The sequence below is a fragment of the Canis lupus genome, chromosome 5, assembly GCF_048164855.1.
Source record: "Canis lupus baileyi chromosome 5, mCanLup2.hap1, whole genome shotgun sequence".
In the NCBI taxonomy this organism is placed as follows: Eukaryota; Metazoa; Chordata; class Mammalia; order Carnivora; family Canidae; genus Canis; species Canis lupus.
Window position 1 is genome coordinate 3,470,693 of NC_132842.1, and position 8,264 is coordinate 3,478,956.

Genomic DNA, 8,264 nt, shown 5'->3' on the forward strand with positions numbered 1-8,264 from the left:
AGTTAGCAGTCTTTACGTTCTGTCTCCCTTTCTGATATTTCCCACACATTTCTTCTCCCTTCCCTTATATTCCCTTTCACTATTATTTATATTCCCCAAATGAATGAGAACATATAATGTTTGTCCTTCTCCGATTGACTTACTTCACTCAGCATAATACCCTCCAGTTCCATCCACGTCGAAGCAAATGGTGGGTATTTGTCGTTTCTAATAGCTGAGTAATAATGATCAGGTTTAAAAGCCAGGGTGGAGATCATAGTGATAAGGTGAGAATTAAAGATCTGATGCATTTAGATTTTTTTTTGAAAAATTACTTAGGTTGCTCTCAACAGTTTTGGATTTGGCCTTAAGGTATTGTGAAATGTTTTATAGAGTTACGCATAAATTCTTTACATTTAGACCAGGGTTGTTGAGCACAATTACAGTGTGATAGATGGGGGAAGCAGGCAAGAGAGCATCTTGCTCATATTAGAATTGAGGAAACTCAGGCCGAGAGAATTATTGTCCCACAGGGTCCTCCGGGAATCAATGACAGAACCAGAAGTTAAAGTGCTTCCTCTCAGTATAGGATCTTCTCACTGGTCTCTTAATCCCCTTGTTTTGTTGCTGAATAAATTTTGAATTTTGAACATTCAGGATTTGGGTTGAGTTCAGATTTAGAAAATCCTATGAAAAAAAGAAAAAAGAATAATTTTCCCCCTTATTTTTACTGGCTATCCTTAAGCCTCCCTGGAGAATCTGGAGGTTGATGAGAACCTCTTTACACTAGTCCACTAGCTCTGTTTGGGGCCATAAGACTAACTAGAAACCAATATTTTACCTCATGTTTTGGATCCACACTCCAGAAATGTAACATATCAGGATGTGACCTCCAGGCTAGACCTCTACAAGATATTCTTTATTTAGCCATGCAGGAACATCTAGAAATGTTTTATTTTGCTAGTATTGTGAATATCCTTCCACAGTCTAGAATTCTTAAAAAATTTTTGACCATTTGGAGTTCTTTAGTGACACAGTTGGTTGAATGTCCAGCTCTTGGTTTTGGCTCAGGTCATGGTCTCAGGGTTGTGAGACTGAGCCTCATGATGGTCTCTGTGCTCAGCAGAGCCTCTTCCTCTGCCCCTCCTGCTTGTGGTCTCTCTTTCTCTCTCAAATAAATAAACAAATCATAAAACAATATTTTGACCATTCAATGATTGCATTCTTTATCACAGTAACATTATTCTGCTAAAATGGCATACTTACCTTCCTATGTCTAAAGTGGCAGAGTGAGGAGAAGGCAGACATGTGAGGCATTTACCTAGGTAATCCAGTGAAAAATATGTTTATTCCCCAATAGCTGAAATATTTCATATTATCAAACATAAGACTATATGTTATAATTCTGCTGTTTTTCTTAATAGTATATATTAAACCCTTAAAGTCAAACTCTGACATGGCTGAGCTGATTAATGTAGATAGATCCAATTTGATTTGTCATATAAAGGAAATTTAAAAATCATTACACAATAGATGATTTTATTGTGTTTCTACTTTACTTCAGTCAAAGAAGAAGGCCCAGTATAGAACATACAGAAGTTTCCTTTCGAAATGTGTGAATGTCCAAATGTCCCTTGATGATTCTTCCTCTGGGCCAGGATCAGGCAGGGTGAGAATATACATTCTCCAGGGTCAGCTGCACTACAAACAGATAACACACTGCTATCTGGTGAGGTGAACTGAGTAAGGGGTGCTAGGAAGATCCCAGGCCCCAAATATCTTAACTTTCTGAGCCACCCGGGCTGCCCTGATAAATACTTTTAAATAAAACATAATAGACTGATATAATATCTTAGGCCCTTATCAGAAAAAAAAGGAAAACTGCATGTCATTAAATCATGAGAGGGCAACCCGGGTAGCTCAGCGGTTTAGCGCCGCCTTCAGTCCAGGTCATGATCCTGGAGGCCCTGGATCGAGTCCCATGTAGGGCTTCCTGCATGAAGCCTGCTTCTCCCTCTGCCTCTGTCTCTGCCTCTTTGTGTGTGTGTGTGTCTCTCATGAATAAATAAATAAAATCTTAAAAAAAATCATGAGAACTAGCCATTGATATGTGGTAATGGAGTGCTAAAGGAGTAATTGGGAGTCAGCAAAATATAAATTTCACCTGCTTTCTTAATTTTCCCAAAAGTGACCAGCTAACCCTATAACTTAACACTTCAGTTTGGACATTTGTATTGGAATGATTCCACAGTCATATCATAAAATATGCATATTGTTTACAGAGGGAGTGTGAAAATATTTAGTGTATTTGTTTGTTAGTTTGGGTATCACAATGAAGCTGTGAGGTTTTGCAGAATCCACTGTAATTCCAGTTGAGGAACAGAACTTGAATTTCTTAGTCATGACACCATTCATCCTCTTTTTTATCTTAGCAATTCCAGAGTGCTTCATTTTATGTCACAGTTACAGGGATCACATATATTTTTCCAGTTTTATGTAGGTATAATTGACAAAAACGGTCATATGTATTATGTGTAAGTTGATGTTTTGATATACATATCCATTGTGAAATAATCACCTCAATCAAGCTAATTAACATATCTATCACCTCATATAGTTACCATTTTCTTTTCTTTCCTTTTTTACTGTGATGAGAATACTTAAGATTTACTGTCTTAGCGAATTGCAAGTATGCAATACAGTATCATTAACTGTAATTACCATGCTTAAATCTAGAACTTATTCATCTCGTATAACTGAAACTCTGTATGCTTTGACCAAAATTGGGCACATGATTCAATAGTTGGTCTCATAAAGAAAGAGTATTTGAAATGCCTTGTAGAAGAAGGTATTCAGATGTGAGCAATGGAAAACTCAAGTGATTTAACAATAAGGAAAAGTTATCATCTCTTATAAGAAGCTTGGAGGAAGAATAGTCCTATGGGAAGTTAATCCAGTGGCTCAGCAGAATTATTAAGGGCCAGATTTTTCTCCACATCTTTTTTCTCTGATCTCCTCAACATGTTGCTGTCCGTTCACAGACTTGTTCTTTCAAATTGCAAGATGGCTGGTGCATCTCAAAGTGTCCCATCCTCATACAACATTGTCTAGATGCCAGTGGAGGAAAGAGGGCTCATTGCTTTTCATGTTTCATCTTAGGAGTGAGGGAAGTGTTCTTAGAAGAAGTAGTAGAAATCTCATGTCTCCCGGGCCAGGATTGCAACTTATGTCCTTCCTGACCTACTCACTGGCAAGGGGAATGAGATAACCTGGCTCAGAGAAGGTCCATCTTTCCTGGTGCACACAACCACTCGATACCCAGTGGAAGTGGGTATCCTGAACCAAGGATAGTTGGAGGAATGACCATTTGGTAGGCAACCAACAGCTGTCTGCTGCATACTTCTAGTCCTGACAGTCTTCAGAATTCCACACTCCGGTCAAGGTTTTCAGATGATTGTATTACTTCCAAAAGCCTGCATTTTGATTTAAATGGGACCACTTATGGACAAAATGAAGATGGAAAGATGGTACCTCAAGTGCCAGCTCTGCTCATATGGTCCGGTTTCAAGCAGTTTGTGCAAAATAAGTACATGATCTCTGACATTTCTTCTTGTACCAGTAAATTATTGGTGGCATGTTTTCCATCCAGGTGCTACTGTATATAATAGAGCTAGTTTTATAGGCCCGAGTGTTCTGGCTCATCCTTGGAAGCTGCTTTAGCTTCACAAATGATTTCCCTCTGTTGGCCTACTGAGATTAATACTGAAGACCTGGTAATAATTCATGAGGTGTATGACCCAAAAGGAAAATCTAATTGAGTTTAGTTTCATAGAAGGAAGGCTTGTAGGAAGAAAAGTACTCACTCAGGCTAATAGGCTAGAGAAATCTAGTAAGTCTAGAAATGTGCATTTGCATGATTAGAGAGGAGACCAGTGAACACTATGAAATAAATGTGAATGAAATTATTGGGTTTTAACTTTTAGGATTTATAATGGATTTAATTCTAAATATTTAAAGGGAGTTAAGATAGAAATATACTATATCAAATTTTTAAATCTTTTTAAAAATCTTTTTTTCCTGTAAGGAAAAAATAACTAACAGAAATAGAAAGCAAAACAAGTTAAAAGATAATAACAGAAATAGAAAGCAAAACAAGTTAAAAGATAACCCAATTTCCAGTAAAGAAAATATGCAGCAAGTAGTTACAGAAATGTCTATAACTGTTTTAATTTTTTCAAGTTTATAGCACACTTTTCCAGATGCATTGCTTAATAGCGATTATCTTGGACAGAGTCAGGTTTTTCTTCTCACTGTTGGCTTCTTTCCATGAAGCAAACATCTGGGGAAACATCTTAAACTGGATCCTTTACTTCCTAAAAATAATAAAACACAGAGTTTTACATCCCTTTTATTTTCTGATACTAAGTAGATGTGTATTCTTATATTGCATCTATAGTTTAACTAGGGCTACATATCTATAGGAAAATGTCATTTAATATGATTATTTGAAAAAATTAAAAAGTCTATTCAGAGGTATTTGAGCCTGTAGCAGGATCGAGCACAAATGTCTAGTTCTATGCCACAAAATTTAAACATTCTCTGGATGCTTGACATTATATAATATATATAATATCATAGATTAGAATATTACAGTTGAGTTTTAGAATAAGTCAAGCCTAACCCATAAGCAGCACTTAGCAAATGAGTTTCAAAGAAAGGAGATCCTTGATTTCGTGAATATGTGGCACTGTAATTATTTAAACCTACCCATTAGAAATTTGAATCAAATTTTGGGGAAAAATTTAACCACTTGGAACCATAATTTCCAAGTTAACAGAGAAGATGTCACTACTATGCTATGGATAGTAGTCCCCAGACTTCAGAAGTCTCTCTGAAGAGGGTGGAAGCTGATAGTTTTTGGTCTCTGCTAGATTTCAGATAGACTGTCATCAACACTCTAGATGAACTTTAGATATGTTTTACATAAAAGCAGGTATTATATGTAACAAAACTCAAAACCAAGTCAAAACTATGACTTGAACACAATTTTGCTTTTACATTTTGCTAAAATTTGTCTTTATAGTTATGTAGTGCTGGAGGCAGGGTTAAAAGTTCTCTTACATTCATATTAAACTAACGGCTAGAAGATGCTCAGAAATTGATAAGGGATTATATTCTTTTAATTTCTTGATCAATAAATAACTAATGGATTTTCTAGTTGACATAAAGGCCTGAGCAAGATGCTATTATTAATTAGTAACAGTATTGTTATCAATAAAAATTATGAATATAGTTTGAAAATATTTTATTAATCTTTTATAAGTCCCTCTGTAATTTGCTAAAGCAAATAGTTAAAAAAATGAAAGGCAATAAAATAATTACTTTTTCTACATAAGAGTCATCATTTCCCTGAGATGAGTTGTTTTGATGCTGTGAATAATAAATTGAAAAAATAAAACAAATATTTTTAAAGTCCATTATGAGCCAGTCACTTGTAGTCGTGGGGTATGTAGTGCTACTGTCATTTAAAAATGAGGACTGTTAGGTTCAAGAGTGGTTAAATTGTTCACTCAGAATTTGAGTGATCCACTAACAAGCGGCAGTCCTGGTGTCTGAACCCCGCTTGCCTGACTCTGAAGCCTAACTCTGACATGCCAGCCAGACAGAGCATGAGAAATATTTCCCCTATCATCAACACTCTGAAAGAAGTTCAACTATTAAAGTCAAACATAAGCTACTGTGCATTACTTTTCTTCCAGGAATCTCAAATTACAGATGAACAATCTGGTGTGATTGTTACTATCTCATGCTTGTTAAACAGAATCACACAGTCTTTGGGCTAGTCCAGAGAGGAACAAGGCAGAGCCAAGGGACATTCCCAAACAGCATTAAAGACATTCTCAGAAGCATGTTGAAAGGAAGATTATGCGGCATCCTCTACTTCCCAGCAGTTAAGGTACAATTTCTAGGCCTAACAATTACCCCTTTCAGACTTTTCTGAAACTGTGGTCTCTTCCAAAATGTGAAAAATTATATAGTGCAGTGGGACATAGTTTACTCTTTCTTTATGGACTGTAAAAGTTTCCTTTCAAAGCTTTATAGGGTCTTAGAGGGCAATGCCCAGCTGTCTAATTTCAGCATATGTGAAAGTTTCACATGTAACAAGACAAAGTGTTTATAATGTGTAGATTAGACCACAAATAGAAAGTTATAGTAAAGTTAGTGTGACCTGTGTGAAGCACAATCTTGTCAGTGTTTATATGAAGCAGGTATACTGTAAATAAATTCAATAATCTCAAACTTTTAATTCTTTATCCTTGAACATTGTTATCTATTCTAGCCATTATTGTGTGTGTATGTGTGTGTTATGTGTATGTAGGCATGTGCATTGTGTGAGTATATGTTTTGAGTGTATGTATGTATGTGCACATGTCTGTAAGTGTGTGTATTTGTGTAAGAGTCTGTCTCTGTGCGCATGTATATGTAAGTATATGTTTATGTATCTGTGTGAGCATGTCTGTGTGTTGTATGTATTGCATATTACCCAGGCTCCCTCTTTGAATTCAAAGGACCTAACAGATCATCACCTAGACCTTTCAAGCATTTCTTGAAGAGGATCTTCTTTTTGCTGCAGTAGGGAGGCCATTACATAGAAAAATATAGAACCTGTTTTTTTCCCATAAGTATTGAAAATTGCACACACAGGTGGATAGAGTACAGGACTTGGATTCAGAAGACCTGAGTAGAGCCTTACTTCTACCAGCAATACCTCATATCAATCTAACAAGGTAACCTTTTCCTCAGCTGTAATATAGGAGGATAGGAAGGAGCCAAGGGTCCCGCTTAATGTAAGCATCCTACCGAACATCTTTGTGTGTGGTGGGTGGAAGACAGAGTAAGCTGTAAATTCAGTAGAGTACTGATTGCATTGGCTCTACAGTGGCCACTAGATTTGTATCTGGTGATCCTCAGGGACTTTATACAGTTCAGAATTGAGTTCTAATTTTATGAAACCTGCAAATTTACAAAAATGACCCATAACATCTCTTGTTAAAACTAAGATGCTGTAATTATATCCTAAAATGCACTAAATAATTATATCATTTTTTCTGTGAATTTAAAGTTTTAAAATAATTAAAAGTATTGAATAAGTAATGTTATTAATTATTTTTAAACAAGAAAAACAGGGCAGCCCCCGTGGCGCAGCGGTTTAGTGCCGCCTGCAGCCTGGGGCGTGATCCTGGAGACCCGGGATTGAGTCCCACGTCGGGGTCCCTGTGTGGAGCCTGCTTCTCCCTCTGCCTGTGTCTCTGCCTCTCTCTCTCTCAATCTGTGTCTCTATGAATAAATAAATAAAGTCTTTAAAAAATAAATAAATAAACAAGAAAAACTACCGGAACTACCTGCAAAATATAGCATATACCAACTCTTCTAAAATGTGAACTAGAAATAAGTGGGAGCATTGAAGACCACACAGAGAAGGCATTTTGGCAGTAAAATTTCCACTGGTATGAAAGTCTTTTATAAAATTTCAAATTTTTCACAATAGAATAAAGATCATAGTGAGATTTGCTTTCTAGCTACAGTTGGTGATGAGATAATTGTAAGCAATGAACCCCTTTTTAGCATATTATGGCTCTGGCACACATGTTAATATAATAACAGTATTATATGGAATTTTAACTTTCAAAGTGATCTTGCTATGGCAGGATCAAAAAGTATTTAAATTTAGATTTATTTTGGAGTGTTGTCAGTGTTAAACACAACAGCCATGATTGTGTAATAATTTAGGTGTATTTTTTGTTCTAGTTGTACAGATAATTGAAGAAATATCTAAGTGATGTTGTTTGCTCTGACCATGAAGAACCTTAGCACCTGGGGATCCCTGGGTGGCGCAGCGGTTTGGCGCCTGCCTTTGGTCCAGGGCGCGATCCTGGAGACCCGGGATCGAGTCCCACGTCGGGCTCCCGGTGCATGGAGCCTGCTTCTCCCTCTGCCTGTGTCTCTGCCTCTCTATCTATCTGTGTGTGACTATCATAAATAAATAAAAATTAAAAAAAAAATTAAAAAAAAAAGAACCTTAGCACCTAATTTAAAACCTCTGCTGGTACTCATAGTATATATGTTTTGTAAATTATTTATTTTGTTCATCTTTTCTTACATTTTCCTTATCTAAGTTATTTTTAGCCTGTTTCATGCACAGTGCTGTAAATCACCTCAGTTCCTTGTTTTTCTTTGTTTTTTTTCTTTTTTAATATTGTTTTTAAAGGAGAGGAAATAAAATT

The 8,264-nt window shown here is 36.3% G+C and overlaps 1 long non-coding RNA gene across 2 annotated transcripts in view; it reads left to right on the plus strand.

Moving 5' to 3' along the window:
• LOC140633163 (uncharacterized) overlaps window positions 1-8,027 on the plus strand; it is a 241,411-nt gene extending 233,384 nt beyond the window's left edge. Inside the window, exons 4-5 of one of the 2 annotated variants that reach the window (XR_012030770.1) lie at window positions 5,739-5,935; window positions 7,789-8,027. This is a non-coding gene — a long non-coding RNA (uncharacterized lncRNA). The remainder of the gene's footprint in view (window positions 1-5,738; window positions 5,936-7,788) is intronic. The other variant, XR_012030772.1, reaches the window with a different exon arrangement.
• The last annotated feature ends 237 nt before the right edge of the window (window positions 8,028-8,264 follow it).